The 18,372-nt window shown below is 43.5% G+C and overlaps 1 long non-coding RNA gene across 1 annotated transcript; it reads right to left on the bottom strand.

Annotated features, from left to right (window-relative positions):
- Nucleotides 1-7,217: 7,217 nt before the first annotated feature.
- On the bottom strand, nt 7,218-11,385 carry LOC115170992 (uncharacterized). Its single transcript, XR_003871121.1, has 2 exons — nt 11,069-11,385; nt 7,218-9,055 (listed from the first exon to the last, which is right to left on the bottom strand). It is a non-coding gene; the product is annotated as an uncharacterized LOC115170992 (long non-coding RNA).
- Nucleotides 11,386-18,372: the final 6,987 nt, after the last annotated feature.

Below are 18,372 nucleotides of genomic sequence, written 5' to 3'. Positions count from 1 at the left end.
TCCCTTTGACTGAAATTCAAAAAGCATGACCCTCCCTCATTTTCATCTAGGTAACCGTTCTGTACATTTCGATCGGTCCCTAATTTGATTGATTTATGACTTTGATACAGTAATCAAACATTTGGCTGTTACATTTTGAACAGTTGGGTCTATCAACTCAGGGGGAAAAAGGCATACTAGAAAATACTTTCTGGGAGGTTAAAATCCTATATTTGTGATCTTGATGTGCTTACTGTACTCACTGTAAGGGTCAAATCGACCTGGAACATAAACGGTGTCAGCCAAAACGAACATAAGGTAAGGGTTAAAAGATACATAGGGCCTATATAGGCTATTTCAATCATATTGAAATAAATGTCATGCTCAATCAATTGTGTTCTATTTTGCGACTAGGCTACTGTCTATAAATTTCGCCTCACTGTGTTTAATGACGTGTGACAACATGTGCACAATGATGTTCCCAATCTGTGATTTAATGCATTATTATTGGGTAAGCATAATAAGCCGACTCAATAGCCTAATGGATCTATAGGTGGTAATATAACCCCCCCCCCCCCGTCTCTATTTCTAACTCTCTGACTGCCTTGTATACTATGTGCATCTACTCTCTCCCTCTGTCCCAATTACCTGACTTCACTTGGCCAGTAACCGGAAGGTTGCTGGATCGAATCCCCGAGCTGACAAGGTAAAAATCTGTCATTCTGCCCCTGAGCAAGGCAGTTAACCCACTGTTCCCTGGGCGCCGAAGACGTAGATGTCGATTATGGCAGGTCCCAGCACCTCACTGATTCAGAGGGGTTGGGTTAAATGCGGAAGACACATTTCAGTTGAATACATTCAGTTGGACAACTGACTAGGTATCCCCCTTTTATTATCCAGGTCTCTCTCTTTCTCTCTCTCTCTCTCTCTGAAAAAACAGATATAGCCCTATACCAACTAAATCAGAAATGAAATCACTTCTACGTTTAGAAATGCCAAGGACTGATCTTTCCAACATGTCTATGTCTTGAGTTTGGTGTTCTCACTAGGGTTTACCTGGAGTGATGGGTATTGTGTTTGTATGCGTGCATGTGTGTAGGAGGATTTAGCCTGGGGGCCTGTATAGTCCAGAATCCTTTGCAGACCTTGGCTTGCCATAGGCTGCAGAAGGAATGTCTCTAGCCAGACATCTCTGCTGTTAATATATGGCACACAATGTTCACCTAGATCATTAATGTCAATGGAAGATTTGTGTGCTAAGTCAGGAGCCCTGTTTATACCTGATTCTAACGTACATCCTTCGTCCTGTTGTTTTTCACATTATGATTATGCCCACATTGTATTCAAATGTGTTTATCAGTCCACTTGATCTGATGTGATTGGACTGAGTTAGGCTGCCTGTGTAAACACAGCCTTAGAACCAGGTATAAACAATGCTTGATATACGTGCTCATCTCAGGCCAGGTTTGAACTCAGAAATGGGAGTCTTAAGTGAACGTAGTAAAGAATGAATGATAAAACAAATCCCAACAACGAACAAACTTCAGAAAGGATCTACAACCTGCAGCCCCTGTTCACTTCTTATATCACACAAGTATCTCTGAGATTGATCATGCTGAAAATATCACTCCGTTTGAGCTTAGTCATAAAACTGATATGTTAACACAAGTGAGAGTAAGTTATACGTCTGTAGATTTAGACATTTTCCATGGCTTCCAAAACAACGATGATACGATACAGGATTTTCAGAGTGGAAATACCTAAAATGCATCTGTCAAATTATAAACAATTTCATTTTTATGTGAGGCTTCTTTATGATTATCTTCATGACCGTACACATCGCTGCGGTGACATCATCACAGTTTATTTGTTTTAGGCGATTGCTATTTTGTTTTCTCCAACTGCTGCCACATAGCTGGTAGGTCACAGGAGCCAAGGGAAGGGAACAGTCGGACACTCCAGCTTCAGGGAACTAAGTGACTCCAGATGAGAGGGAAATGGATGCTTGATCCAAGATCCATGTGCGAAGCAAAACAGTCCACCTGTTGTGGATCTCACCTGCTCCAATTCGCCCCACAGCACCAAGGAATGTTTAGGCCTTGTACTTTGAAACACAGTAAAAATATAGTTTTTTTCTCCATATCCTCAGAGTCAATATTCAAGTAATGATAAGGAATTCCCCTCTACCACGCCCACAAATTGGGGAAAACAAACATTCTTTCCCATTGACCCCCAGTGTAAAAGAGCCAACTTAGTCTTACATTTTTTTGTTATACATTAATTTGTTATACTGCTGTGTTGTCCAATGTACATGTAAACAGGTTAAACATCTCAACCTACATGGTCCCATGTAGGAATATAGAGCCTGCGAGAAGAACCCTGTGGCTTCAGGCTATTTGGCGTGGGAAATGTGTGGACCCGGTGTCCACACATTTTATCGCAGGTAAGCCATTGAACTTGTTTAGTATAGTTTGTTTGTAAGTTGTATCTGTATTGTCTGTTTGTGTTGTTGGTATTGGCTAGTTTAATGTTCCGGTCGGTAGCTAGCTAGTACTCACTCACGTATCTGCTTGCGCTGTCATGAAAAGGGGCATGATATACAATATAACGTTTTTCTAAGTGAGAATGCTCGGGAGCAGGAAATGTTGAAAAGTAATCTTTAGACGTTGCACTTAAGTGTAGTTTTGTAATTGACTAAAACAAGCAGACAAGAATATTGCATTTGAAAAATGATGTTTTTTTCGTTGAGCCAATGTGGTCACAGGTTGTTTTCCCCACAGGCAGGCCATGACGTTCTACTACTGACTGGGACAATAACCACATTTTCATCCACAGTTTTTATGCGAGTTAACTCATACCGTGTAAAAAAAAAAATAACGACAGCTGTGATTGAAACAGGACGTTTCAGTACAATTCTGTAAATGCTGACAGATCATTTGTTCGTTCGACATGGTGGAATCCTTTTGTGTCAGTAAAATGTATTATGTGAGAAATGGTGGTGGAAACGCCTTTATGCGCAAATATTGATATAAGAACCACCATATCGAAGTAAACTTAGAGTCACGTGATGACATGGTGTGTGGTCTTCCCACTACAATTTGGGAAACCATGCTGTTTATTCGGCTACAGATTAAATAAATGATGATGAACTTCACAGGGTGGTGAAATCACGGTGATCTTGATGCTCCCTTTCAATAAATATTGATGGTGTAATTCTGGTGATTACAGTTTGACAAATACAAATATTCTTGCTCTTATCCATAATAATCTCAGCATGTAGACTAGCCTATCCGCACAGCCTACCTGTACTGTATCTGACGCGCCAAGACCAGAGTAGGCACATTTACTATTTAACGCAACAGTTTTTGTGACAAAACCATCAGTAGAGTTGAAAATGCGATGGAAACTCATTGAACTTTATATTTTTATTCGGTACATGAAAACCTAAGCGAAAAAAGTACATTTGTGTGCACTAACGTCACCACGCACTGATTTTTATCTGAAACATGTCCGTTTGGTGGAGAAACAACACTGCAGTGAAAATGTGCATATTTTCTTTATGCAAATTTTGAATATTCGCATGAAACTGTCGCCAATTGGATGGAAACCTAGCTTATGACATGCGTTTGACCTGCACCTCTTAAATAAAGTTAACTTGAAATGTGTTATGTTTCCCTGTTTCTATTCTTCATTTTTTGCTTATGTGTTATTCCTTTCTGAGAACTAACTGCTCTGTAGCAGTAGTGCAGAAGCTTATACTCCATCTTTCCAGATGTCACTGAGGGGTTGATGATATGGAAAGTTGGGAGATGTTTAATGGAGGATTCTCTTTTCTCCAGGAACGACTCAGAGAGCTCTGTCTTCTGGCTTTATAAAAGCTTTTGTCCTATTCAACTATTTTCTCTTCTCTTCTTCACTTCTTTTTTTCTGCTCTTCTCTTTCTTATGTTTTCTCTTCTAACTTGTATTCTTCTCTTCTTCTAACATTTTGCATTCATATTATGGATTGTATTGCTAAGGACTTAATCATAGCGCATGTCTGCAAGTCAATTTCAGGTGGAACTTTTCACCCTGTTTTACTTTTGTAACGTCGTCTTTGACACATAAGAAAATGTTTTCGTTCAGCTCCTCGTGGATGTTACAAGTTCAAATGCTGTCTGAAAAGGATCTTAAGCTAGGCAGTTGTTTACTTTAGAGTCACTCTCCAAGTGGGTAGATAGGGAGGGTGTTGATTCGCACGCACGCACGCACACACACACACACACACACACACACACACAAGAAATACAGCCGGTATGTGTTTTGCATCATCATATGATAAATACAGTATCTTAAACTTGATGGCTGACACGCAAAACATTTTTGGGACGATATCAACAATGGACTAATGAAACAAATACCAAAAGATAGGTTTTCTTTTAAATGCAGTTGGATTGTACCCTTGGCAGCTGCTCTTGGGTCTCCTGGCAGGCTCCAGTGTCTTGGACTCATTCCACATTGCTGTCTTCAGCCCCAGGAGTAGTACTATTGGGAGGGAATAGTGAGGAGTCAAAAAGTGGAATGAGGCAGGGTGTGGTTTTAAGGTCCGGAGGGCCTGCTGCTCCGGTGTTATTGAGAGACAGGGAGGGGAAGGGAGGGAGGACAAGTTAAGAGTGACTGAGGAACCTGAGCTATGCCCCAGACAGGTAGAGACAGGTAAGCGGTAGAGACAGGTAGGCCGAAGGGGAGGATGGGAAAAGGACAGGAAGAAAGAAAGATGGAAATGAAGGGAAAGTGGAAGAGGGACTGGGGGAGGTGGTGAGGTGAATAAAGGAGAAAGAAGTGTGAGATAAAAGGCGACGAGGTACTAACAGACAAACAGAATCACAGATCAGATAAATACTTTGTATAGAGCGTGACAGAGGATGAATGAAGGTGTCTCCAAGCCTTTGCTCTCAGTAGCTGCTCTTCCTTGTCTAGGGCCACGTCAAATGGTCAGGAAAATATCTTGCCCTTACATCAGAAGAAAGGGTAATTAGAGAATGAATGGAAGAAACACTACATACTGTCCAAGGAGATGGCACCTCCCACAGAAGACTGTTAGTATTTTATGGGAGATGCCATCCCCTTGTTATTTTGGGATTTACATATTTTACCCAGATGTTCACCCCATTACAAGGAAGCCTTTTAGTAGATTCCCCTATCTGTTTGTATGGGGGGGGGGGTGGACTGGCTCTGAAAAAGCCTCTGATTAGAGGAATGCTGCCTGGTCAGTGTCTCCACAGACAGGAGGAGGGAAGAAAGCATAGATAGATGAATAAAGCTTCAACTGTTTTTTATTGCAAAATATATCCTTTATTCCACCAGCCAGGTTCCATTTGAGATAGATAACTCTTTTACAAGGCAGACCCGGCCAAGAGGCTTCGACACGTCACAGTACGTGTCCACAGCTGCACGCATATATTCCAAACCATCAATTAAACCTGCCATTGCAATGTATATTGATTTACAAAGTAGGCTACTGCCTGTCCACACACAGTTCTGTGAGGGTTACTTTACCTAGTGGTAGTAGCAGGCTTTTACAGCACCCCAAATCATTATGGTTTCATTTGACCATGAAAAGAGCTATTGATTAAATTCAACTTTGATGAAATTGAGCTCTTTCTCTTACGCCCTTGTGGTTATGAAGTAGCCTGTTAATAATCATAATGAGTTTCTGGAAATGGGGTCAAATGGAGTCAAGCTATATGTACTGTGTCACCGGGAAGATCTCAATTGCATACTCCTGTAACGGCTGTCAAATGGAGTAGACCAAGGCGCAGCATGGTTAGTGCTCATCATGAATTTATTATACTGAGAACACAATAAACACAGAAACACAAGACGACAGCCAAACAGTTCTGTCAGGTAAGATATACTAAACAGAAATAAACCATCCACAAAACCCAAAGGAAAACAGGCTACCTAAGTATGGCTCCCAATCAGCGACAACGATGTACAGCTGTCCCTGATTGAGAGTCATACCAGGCCAAAAAAAAAAAAAAAAAACATAGAAAAAAGGACATAGAATGCCCACCCTAGTCCCACCCTGGCCTAACCAAAATAGAGAACAAAAACTTCTCTATGGCCAGGGCGTGACAACTCCTCGCATCCTCTCTCCTCGTCTCCTTCTCAAAACCCATTGGACGATAAAGCCAGAGGTCCCTCCCCTCTGACCTTTTCCAATGGGTTTTGAGAATGAGACGAGAGAGGACGCGAGGAGTATGCAATTGAGATCTTCCCGTTGTCTCTTCCTCCCTTCTCTCCTGGAAGCTACCTTCCTTTAGTTTCTGGCTAACACATGCTCCAGAGCCACTCTTTCCTCCTCCTCCTCCACTCATTGGCTGATCACTCCATCTGGTGCACTCATTTTCTGCAGACCCAGATCAGGACCATTCCATTTGGGGTCCTGTGTGGCTCAGTTGGTAGAGCATGGTGTTTGCAATGCCAGGGTTGTGGGTTCGATTCCCACGGGGGACCAGTACGGAAAGAAAAAAAAAGAAAAATATATGAAATGTATGCATTCACTAGTGTAAGTCGCTCTGGATAAGAGCGTCTGCTGAATGACTAAAATGTAAATGTATTTGGTTGCCAACACTCTCTGGGCTGCTCTGTCTCTTATTTATTTGTGTACATTCCTCTCTCTGTGTCTGTTGATTGGTAAGAGAACAATCTCGCTTTTTGGTTTCTCATTGTCTATCTGATTCTTAGGTCCCTTTCCTTCTCTATTCCAAAAGTTGTTGTTGATGTATACGCAACATCTGTCTCTCTCTCCTCTTCATTACAGTAATGTAAGCTACCCCGGCTTATTACTATCCTAGTGGTTTAAAGAACTCAAATGACTGTTTAGAGGGTTTCCCTGCAGGCGCCTGGCTGCTATCATTATCATGTGGTTGTATGCAGTGCCGTTAAGGAAAAAACACATGAATTCCACATGGGATCTCATGGGATTTTATGTGAAGTTAATGTGGCAACATGTGATAACCTGAAACTACACGTGACAACATGTGAGCACATGATCTCATTTTAAATGAAGGTGACAACAGGAGGATGCAAAATTACACATGCGAAAACGTGTTTTTGGAACACTTCACATTTGTGAAATGATGTGCAAACGTGTTTTTGGAACACTTCACATGCGATATTGAGGGGGGTCTGATTATCTGGCATGGGTTGCCTAGGTGAGAGGAGTTTGCACTGGGTGAAAATGGATTGCATTCGTTTTGGAACCAGGCTGCTTCCCGGGCGTGAGACAGGTGCCCCATTCAAAGCACACGGCAAAGTCGGCTCAAAACAAAAGTGATAGATTAAGCACATGGACTAATGAGTAGGGTTCTGTGTTTTCACATGCAAAAGTGATTGCTTTTGATGAAAACACTATCTGCCTTCCCAATAAAAACTAGTTTGAACATTTGAACATATATTTGATGGAAAATAGATTTTGTATGTTTCTGGATGATGCTCCATGCTTGATAACATGCGCGGGGGAGATTACTGTTCAATTTGAGAAGGGCGCTCCTTCCTCAACACTTTTGCCTGTTCACGTCATGGGCATAGCCGGCTGCACCGCAGCTCATGTTAATAGAAATCCCTCACGTGTTGTCACATGTTTACTTTCATGTTACCACATGTTGCTCTCCATGTTGAAACGTGATCACGTGGAATTGGGCGAGAACCATGTTAGGATTTTGTTTTGTAAGATGTTCTCAAGACATTTCTTTTACAAGTCGGCAGGACGTCACAAGACGGTCCCAGATGGTCCCAAACCATTAGAAGTAATGGTATGAAAGTAAGTGGTACGCTGTTCATCTAAATGACCCCACCTGGGATTTGAACTCACGTCCTCTGGATTTGAAGTGATCTTTCTGCTGTGCCATAAAGTCTGTAGAAGTCCCCTACACATGAACTCCCTATACTACATCTCAGCACTTAGCAGTGCAGATGGCACTATTTTTGCTATTTTATTTATCAATGAATCCGACTATTCTCTCATCATTGAAAACATGTTTTCACATGTGAAATGTGAAGTGTTCCAAAAACACTTTCTCGTTTGATTTCACGTGACGTTTTCCCTAAGGGTGATGAGGGGGTACCCACAGTGTTATCTCTATAGAAGATTATCACTTCGTTGTACTTGTCCCCTCAAGCCTTTTAACCCAGAGAAACTGTCTGGTTGGACTCTTACCAAACTCAATGATCATGACAATATATCGTTTTCCCATCTAGTAGATTCATGCAGTTTTATTTCCAACCACATTCCAAACTTGCGGAATCCCACTGAATCATACTATCTCTCTCTGATCAAACATCTATACAACTAGCCAGTGGAGATGTACCTGTAGACCTGAAACAGCATGACATTCCTTTCTATCCTCCAACCAGAAGCTCTCCAGTTTAACTATACCATCATTCACTCTCCTACCCCACCTCATATGCACAGACATCTAACCACTATGCCTGTACGTCTCCCCATATTTAGTTATTCCTCTTCCAATACTGACCTGACATAACCAAGTACTATAATCACATCCTCGTAGTGTGTCACAATCAGTTCTATAAAATGACCTCTATATTAGAAGGCCCAACAAAATGGCGTGGCTTCCAATCTTTATGATAGACCCCTGCATACCGGGGCTAATTCTTTTAGTCTGGCTGAATGGGGATTGGGTGGAGAGGTGGTGTTTTGTTGGGTGGGGTTCTGTAATTGCAGGTAGGACCTGGAACTAGGCACCAAGCCAGGTACTGGCACCTGTATGCAGGAGAAGGCATCTGCTTCTGCTCTTGCTGTAATGAAGGGTTTGTGTGTGTGTGTGTGTGTGTGTGCCTGCGTTCTCACATGGAACCATACAAGTCCTCAGCTTTTTGACATAATGTGCCTCTCTTCTCTATTTTCCTCTCTTCCCTATGAGCTTGGGAGGAAGATGTTGGCGTTTTTCTCCTTGTCTTCTCTTTTCCTTTCCTTTTTCTGGAGTTTCCTATCCCCGACACTCCAGCAGCACTCCCCTACTGTTGATGTGGCAGTGAGGAAAACGGAGCGGGGCGTCGTGAGAATGGTGGGGCTGGGAAAAGGGAGGAGATGTACAAAAGGGTCGAGACATTATTTTGTCATTACACAACAAGATCCTCACTTGAATGAGTCCTTAACGATTGTTTCACAGCTAAAGGATTGTTTATGAGACATCTAAAACGAATCTTAACAACCAATTTTTTTCAACTAACACATTATATGGATTCTTTGAGTGTGATGACATAAAATAGTGGATTTCACAGTATATATAAACTGATAGTTAGATAGGACGGTATGTGTCAGTTAGGTAAACAGTGTTGATCCCCAGTCTTAGAGAAGCTCTGGTAATAGCAGCAGATGTGCAGCTCTAACACATACACAGCTATGTGGGTGGGTGGGTGGGGGGGGGGGTATAAACTCTGGATTACTGCTGGGGGCGGTTGTCGGCAGAAGATTTCACATCTCCTTCCATTGTTCTCTCTCGTTCACTGTCTTGCCGTCTCTCCCTTTTTTGTCCGTTTCTCTCACTCTCTGTGTCTCTCTAACTCTCTCTCCCTATCCCAGATTCCCGGGGAGTCTCTCTGGACGTTTCATAGAAGCAAACACGCCTCAAGCTTTCCAGAGATGAGAGGAAGAACAGCAGAGAGAGAAGCGACAGAAAATAGGGCTGGCCAGACCCCCAAACACACACACCAAGGTGTCCTGCGCTACGTGACCTTTGACACCTGTAATTGAAGGGGCGTGGAGGAGTGGGAACCCTGAGCCTGTATGGGAAAAACGGCAACAAATTCTCACGGTTTTACCAATTTGACCTCAGATTCTGACATTTATCCGTGTTTCTCCAAACGTCAAATTTGGGGATAGGGTTAAAACATGACGTTTTAGCATTCATTTAGAATGGTTAAGGTAAGGCTGAAGGTTTGGGATAGGGTTACAACAAAACACACCACCATCCTATCCAGAGTGATGGGATTACGCCACAGAGAATGATAGAGGCCATAGAGAATGACAGTGTGCACGCTTTCAGTTTGTTTGCCAACTCATAGCAGTAGAAGAATAAAATGGACTACTTCAAAATGGAGATTGCCTCAATGGCGCTGCCCATGCTCTCACAGAATCCATAAAGGGATAGATACAATGATGCGATGTCTATCTAAGTCTATGGATTACGCCCATCCGCCACCCCCGTCCACAACACCTTAGAAAAGCCCAAGCCTACTTGATGGTAATAGTGCTCACTATTGCCCCCAGTGGCCGGTTTTGAAGGCATTTCCCGACGTCCTCAGGACACGGACAGCCATCCAATTTCATAATCAATCTTGAACGATCCCCCTGATAACAGACCACATTCCCCCAACACGTCTTGTTTTTAACAGTCTGTATGCGTTGGTACTGTTTAATATCGTTTCCATTTTACTGTAAATAAATGACTGTACTTATCAAGAAGCACAAGCTTGACATTGAAGGATCAGATCAGTATTTATAGGAATTGTCGAATGAGGTGTCCTGTCATACCCTGGAGAAAAAGGAAGGCCTACATGTTTCAGATGCATTCCTGCAGATGCAGACTGGACAATGGAAGACGCAGTACTGAAGGAGGTTCTTGCATTTTCCAGGCCTTTCTAACTTGGATACAGACAAAGGGAGAGAGTGAGAGATCCCACACAGAAAGAGAAAAAAAACAGACAGATGTGAGTCGAACCAATGAAACGACTCATATGGTCATCCTCAACGTGCCAATCAGATAAGAGCATGCCTGTCTTCAGCTCCACCCCCATTTTCACCAAACCCAAAACCCTGCCCTCATCATGACTCCAATTTTTCCACTGAGGCGCCACGTGACCTGAGTGGGTCCAGATACCCAGATGAGCCGTTTAAACATAGCTGAGACAAATAACCCAGTGAGGTGGAGGTTGACGTCGGCCATTTTCTTCCACTGCAGTAAAATAAATCATTCCGTGTTGTGAGTCATCCAGTCACAAATCCCCCCCCCCCCTCCTCCCCCCCCCCCCCAGCCCCCAGCCCCATCGCATCGTGTCACGTGACCTGCAGCTGGGGTCATTACCTTGTTTGTTATGGAGCGGCGACCCTCACATCTGGATATGTGATGCTTTCCTTTTCCTCGCCTCCTTTATTTTCTCCCCTTCATCTATACTTCTCTTTTCGTCCCTCAGTCTGGCTGCTTTGGGATGTTGCTGACTTCATTAGGCAGCCACCAGGGGGACAGGGGTTGGGTCTGTTCACCACCGCCCCCCCCCCCTTACTCAGGACTCCAATTTTTGTTGCTAACACTTCCTTTGAATACTCTCCTCATGGACACTGCACATCATTTAGATGTTCCACAAACTATCTGAGGAAGATAATACAAATGTTTCTACATGTGAGATGTGTCAAGTCTTAGGCTAACTAAAAGTGGGAGGGTACTAGGCAGAACTCAGAAAACAGAGACTGTGGTTCACAGTTTGAGGAGGTATTCATTTGATTCATCAGGCTGAGGTTGGGGTTAGTGACGCAGGCATAGGAAGATGATTGCTTTTCTTCCGGAAGGTGTTTTCCTCTAAAAGAATGTAAACAGTCATTGACCCAAATAAATAAGGTCAAAAGGGGAGGGTTTAATGATAGAGGGAGGGGGGTGGGCAGGGTGAAAGAATAGGGAGAGAGGAGGAGTACAAAGGGAGGGTGGGGAAGAGAGAGAGAGAGAAAGAGCGAGGTTAGAAAGGGAGGGAGTAGAAAAGAGAGAGAAACATGGAAAGCAGGCCATAACAGTCAGTCTCCCTCCACTCTGCAGACACCGTCTAAGATCTTGTCCTCTCTAAGTGGCTGTGAGATGGCATTTCCCTAACTCTAACCTCACCTCGGTTCTGAGTCTCATGAGTGTACACTCTTAGAAGAAAGGGTTCCAAAAGGGTACTTTGGGTGTCCCCATAAGAGAACCCTTTTTGGTTCCAGGTAGAACCCTTTTTGGTTCCAGGTAGAACCCTTTTTGGTTCCAGGTAGAACCCTTTTGGGTTCCAGGTAGTACCCTCTGTGGAAACGGGTTTTACATGAAATTCAAAAGGGTTCTACCTGGAAGCAAAAAGGTTTCTTCAAAGGATTTTCCTATGAGGACAGCCAAAGAACCGTTTTTGGTTCTACACTGAACAAACATGCAACAATATCAAAGATTTTACTGAGTTACAGTTCATATAAGGAAATATATTCATTAGGCCCAAATCTATGGATTTCACATGACTGGGAATACAGATATGCATCTGTTGGTCACAGATACCTTAAAAAAAAGGTAGGGCCTCCACGGAAAACCAGTCGATATGTTGTGTGACCACCATTTGCCTCATGCAGCGCGACACACCTCCTTCGCATAGAGTTGATCAGGCTGTTGAGTGTGGCCTGTGGATTGTTGTCGACGAACTGTAGTCAGGTTAAGACCCTTGTGAGGACGACGAGCATGCAGATGAGCTTCCCTAAAATGGTTTTGTTCAGTAGAGATACTCTTAGAAAAAAGGTGCTATGATGCAAGATCAAATCTTATAAGAACTGTGTGCGTCTGTCTGTCTGTCTGTCTGTCTGTCTGTCTGTCTGTCTGTCTGTCTGTCTGTCTGTCTGTCTGTTAGGGACATGAAATTCCAGGAGCTCGTAAGTCACATGACGCTAGGAGCCAATTGGACAGCCCTTGCCTCAATTGAGAGTCCCGCCGCCTCAGCCCACATCTTGCCCAAGGGCCAAGGGGCTCTGGGGATACATGTTATTACGCCTATTAGCTTCAAGGTGCATGCTTCTGAACACAGCCTACAGAAATACTCTATAGCCTTGTTGACATTGGCAGTTTGAAGTGACTCAAATAAAAAAAAGAATTGCATATCCAATTCAAATCTGTTCTTTTTCTGCAGTCTGAACATCAAAAAAGCACATGGAATTGGATATTTGAGGCCACATTTCTATAGGTGGTTTGAAATAAGATCTGATTCCTGGACAAGCGACTTGTGTCTGAACAGTCAAATCTGATTTATTTTATTTGCCCTCGAGTGGTTTTTTAAACTTATTTGGCATATCTTGTTACTTGCTAACAACGAGGTAGCTAACTAGCTTGTTAATTGTTTACCAACAAATTAGGGAATGTGCTAGACAACTAAACTGTTATAGCTAGCTAGATGAATGCTGTGGCTAGCCTAAAATGACTCGTTTTGATTTAGAAAATTCAAAGCAAATGGGAAACGTCCATGGCAGGCATTGTTTCCACTTTAGCTTTCCATAACTTCTAAGTGATAGGAAGCACGATCACCACCACCAATCGGCCTACACCAAAGCGCACACACCTGTCATTGCTAAGCGTAACCATGTAAGCAAAATGAATGCTGTCGGAACATACACACAAATCCAATTTGGTCACTTATAACTTGCTGTTTGGACAGTCCAAAACGGATTTGAAACACAAAACTCATATGCGCATTAAGGCCTGCAGTGTGAACAAGGCTTATGTGGAGTGTACAGTTGAAGTTGGAAGTTTACATACACTTAGGTTGGAGTCATTAAAACTCGTTTTTCAAGTACTCCACAAATTTCTTGTTAACAAACTATAGTTTTGGCAAGACGGTTAGGACATCTACTTTGTGCATGACACAAGTCATTTTTACAACAATTGTTTACAGACAGATTATTTCACTGTATCACAATTCCAGTGTGTCAGAAGTTTACATACAATAAGTTGACTGTGCCTTTAAACAGCTTGGAAAATTCAAGAAAATGTCAGCTTTAGAAGCTTCTGATAGGCTAATTGACATCATTTGAGTCAATTGGAGGTGTACCTGTGGATGTATTTCAAGGCCTACCTTCAAACTCAGTGCCTCTTTGCTTGACATCATGGGAAAATCAAAAGAAATCAGCCAAGACCTCAGAAAAAAATTGTAAACCTCCACAAGTCTGGTTCATCCTTGGGAGCAATTTCCAAATGCCTGAAGGTACCACGTTCATCTGTACAAACAATAGTACACAAGCATAAACACCATGGGACCACGCAGCCGTCATACCGCTCAGGAAGGAGAGGCGTTCTGTCTCCTAGAGATGAACGTACTTTGGTGTGAAAAGTGTAAATCAATCCCAGAACAACAGCAACGGATCTTGTGAAGATGCTGGAGGAAACAGGTACAAAAGTATCTATATCTGTCACGACTTCCGCCGAAGTCGGTGCCTCTCCTTGTTCGGGTGGCATTTGGCGGTCAGCGTCCGGCGGTCGGCGTCGCTGGTTTTCTAGCCATCATCGATCTACTTTTCATTTTCCATTTGTTTTGTCTTGTCTTCCCACACACCTGGTTTCAATTCCATCATTACATGTTGTGTATTTAACCCTCTGTTCCCCCCATTCCCTTGTCTGGAATTGTTTATTGTAAGTGCTTGTGCACGTTTATCTGGTGTGCGACGGGTTTTGTACCCATTTATTGTTTGTTCTATTCCTGTGGTTTTTATTATTAAACTGCTCCGTTGTAACACAGTTTTTGCTCTCCTGCGCCTGACTTCTCTGCCGCCAGTACTCACCCCTTACAATATCCACAGTAAAACGAGTCCTATATCGACATAACATGAAAGGCCGCTCAGCAAGGAAGAAGCCACTGCTCCAAAACTGCCATAAAAAAGCCAGACTATGGTTTGCAACTGCACATGGGGACAAAGATCATACTTTTTGGAGAAATGTCCTCTGGTCTGATGAAACAAAAATAGAACTGTTTGGCCATAATTACCATCGTTATGTTTGGAGGAATAAGGGGGAGGCTTGCAAGCCAAAGAACACCCAACCGTGAAGCATGGGGGTGGCAGCATCATGTTGTGGGGGTGCTTGCTGCAGGAGGGACTGGTGTACTTCACAAAATAGATGGCATCATGAGAAGAGAAAATGATGTGGATATATTGAAGCAAGATCTCAAGACATCAGTCAAGAAGTTAAAGCTTGGTCGCAAATGGGTCTTCCAAATGAACAATGACTCCATGCATACTTACAAAGTTGTGGCAAAATGGCTTAAGGACAACAAAGTCAAGGTATTGGAGTGGCCATCACAAAGCCCTGACCTCAATCCTATAGAACATTTGTGGGCAGAACTGAAAAAGCTTGTGCAAGCAAGGAGGCCTACAAACCTGACTCAGTTACACCAGTTCTGTCAGGAGGAATGGGCCACAATTCACCCAACTTATTGTGGGAAGCTTGTGGAAGGCAACCCAAAATGTTTGACCCAAGTTAAATCATTTAAAGGCAATGCTACCAAATACTAATTGAGTGTATGTAAACTTCTGACCCACTGGGAATGTGATGAAAGAAAGAAAAGCTGAAATAAATAGTTCTCCACTATTATTCTGACATTTCACATTCTTGAAATAAAGTGGTGATCTTAACCTAAGGATTACCACTTTATTCATCACACTCCTAACCTAAGACAGGGAATTTTTATTTTGATTAAATGTCAGGAATTGTGAAAAACTGAGTTTAAATGTATTTGGCTAAGGTGTATGTAAACTTCCGACTTCAACTGTATGTGTGTATGTATCTGGCTATCTTGCTTAGAATGCGTGACAGTGGTAACAGTGGAGTTATGTGACAGTAAAGTTTTTCTGTCACAACCTACTCACACTATGTCTCCTCAGTTCTTGCCATCTTCCCAGTGAATTCTCCATCTGTATATAATTTCACACAGCAGAAACGAAAGGATATTATTGTCTACTGCAAGCTAGCCTAACTACAGCTACTGTAATTCTAGCTCTCTAATAGGGGTGCTGTTTTTGTGAGGTAGCAGCCGAGCACTTATTCACATGTTTTAAGTTTATGTTCAGAAAATGTTAAAGCACATTCAGAGAAGCAATGTATGTTTATGTTTTTATTTTTGTATCCCTTTTTTCTCCCCAATTTCGTGGTATCCAATTGGTAGTTACAGTCTTTTCCCATCGCTGCAACTCCCGTATGGACTCGGGAGAGGGAAAAGTTTGAGAGCCGTGCATCCTCCGGAACATGACCCAGCCAAGCCACACTGCTTCTTGACACAATGCCCGCTTAACCCGGAAGCCAGCCGCACCAATGTGTCAGAGGAAACACTGTACACCTACAGTAGCGACCGTGTCCGCGTGCACTGCATCCGGCCTGCCACAGGAGTTGCTAGAGTGCGATGGGACAAGGACATCCCGGCAGGCTAAACCCTCCTCTAACCCAGATGACGTTGGGCCAATTGTGTGCGACAGAGCCTGGACTTGAACCAGGATCTCTAGTGTGACAGTTGGACCACGGCACCACTCGGGAGGCCTCGGTATTGACAGCTTTCACTTGCGAAACTCAATTCAGCCTCTAGATTCCTTTCAGACGGTGAATCCTTGGCGCCGGGGTAAAATCATGCGTGGCTTCAGGAGGGATGCAGTAAAGGAGAGGAGTGGTGAGAGGGATAATAGAGCATACCTGAGATCTCCAAAAGTACTTGACCGCGTCTCCTGAATCCTTTTGCTCCAAGTAAATATAGAGCCTGGCCAGCTTTATAGTCTTCTCTGTCTCGTACAGTCTCACACAGTATCACAGGAGCGTAATCCAACAACTTTGTGTTAGCCATGGTACTTCAGAGTCAAGGGTCTATCTTGTCACCCAGTGCCCAGTTGACAGGTAGAACCATGGGCACAGTAGTTGCCATGTTGGCTAGTCCTCCACGTCAACACCATGGAAAGGTGCTTAGAGGGCTTTTTCTCCTCCCTTTATAGCCTATTTTTAAAGGGGTGCCCCTGGGTGTTTCCACCCAGCTGGGGACGGGGTATTGCGCTCGTTTTGGGCTCTTAAAGCTCCATGTCACCATAGGCTGTGGGAAGTCACCTCTATCACCCACTGTCTCTCTACTTTACCTGCCCTCTGTTATCTATTAGCGCTTAGCATGTTAGCGGGGGATTTATGAGATGCTGGAGGAGGTGAGCTAGGGGGATCTGGCCACCTTTTGATGTCCCAGCTTACCTGCTAAGGGGCCAGGGGCTGGGCTCCTCACGTGGGCCATAAAGGGCCGGTTAGTAAAGCCCAGGTAATGAAGCCTCCTGTTCTGTTTAAGGAGGGCCCCTGAAAGTGGCCCCTGCTGGAGGTCTTCCCACTTCCTGCCAGCCAGCCGGAGGGATGGAAGAACGGGAGCTGATAAGAACAGGAGCAGAGGTATACTTTCTATAATTTTACGGAAGATGGAGGGAGGGAGGAAAGGGAGGAAAGGGATGGATGGATGGAGGGAGGGAAGGGATGGAGGGAGCAGGGGAGGAGAAAGCAGCATTAATGCAGTCAACTCTGACTTTAAAAGTGCTTTATAAGTACATGGTCAGCCGTTTCTGGTTCCTGAGGTGATGATATCACAGACACTTGGCCCTAACTGGGTTCTAAGAAGTGTTAAGCACACCCCCAGCTGGGAGTTTTGTGATCATATTTTTTAATAACGTGCACCTGTTCACAGTGTAGCAACACTTCGGCCTGTCGTCAGCAGACTCTGAGAAAGTGCTGATTAGAACAACCTGTAAACTACAAAAGGGCTACTTCTGAGTCAACAAGAATAAAACATTTCTCAGTCTCACAGATGGACCGTTATTGACTAAATAAGGCAGTTTGTTATAGAAGTGATTCAACTCTGATGAAGTACAGTAGATCACATTGAGTATCACTTCATCTCTAAGGTGGATGTGTTTACTTCCATTATATTACCCACCTCACCTCTCAGTTTTTTTGTTTTCCCCACCAACCATGTTCATCGTTTTATTATTTTTTCCAAGCTCAGCCTCGTATTTCCCCCTGGGTGGGGGGGGTTCTAGTCCACTCTGCCATTTATTGTGGCCCCCTGCTGGTTCCTGGCTGCCCATGAAAGGGTCTGTGAGACCTGGGGACACTGTAAACGCACCAGGACACCCAGCATGTCCCTCCTTGATCCTCCGCTGTGTAAAACTGTTGCTGTCGGCAACATCAGGATATAGACCGCGCTACTGAGTTACAGTAAGCAACCGGTCCCATCTATCCAAGGCAGTGTAGACTGCTGAGGGGAGGACAGCTCATAATAATGGCTGGACGAAGAAAATGGAAAGGCATTAAACACATGGAAACCATGTGTTTGATGTTGATACCTTTCCACCTATTCTGCTCCAGCCATTACCACGAGCCCGTCCTCCACATTTAAGGTGCCACCAACCTTCTGTGATCCAAGGGTTGGTTATTAACGCTGTGTAGACAGAAAAAAAGACTTGCACGGATCAAATTACTTTTCTCTGCAGATTACTGGATACATCCAATAAGAACACAACAGACAGGTGTAGTAGGTAAAAATGTCAATCATGGATTGGATAGATAAATTACAATCTTGTGGGGATTCTGAATGGTACACCAGTAATCTGCCA

The sequence above is a fragment of the Salmo trutta genome, chromosome 32, assembly GCF_901001165.1.
Source record: "Salmo trutta chromosome 32, fSalTru1.1, whole genome shotgun sequence".
Taxonomy (NCBI): domain Eukaryota; kingdom Metazoa; phylum Chordata; class Actinopteri; order Salmoniformes; family Salmonidae; genus Salmo; species Salmo trutta.
The sequence above is the reverse complement of the archived record's forward strand: the minus strand, read 5'-3'. Positions and strand labels throughout refer to the sequence as shown.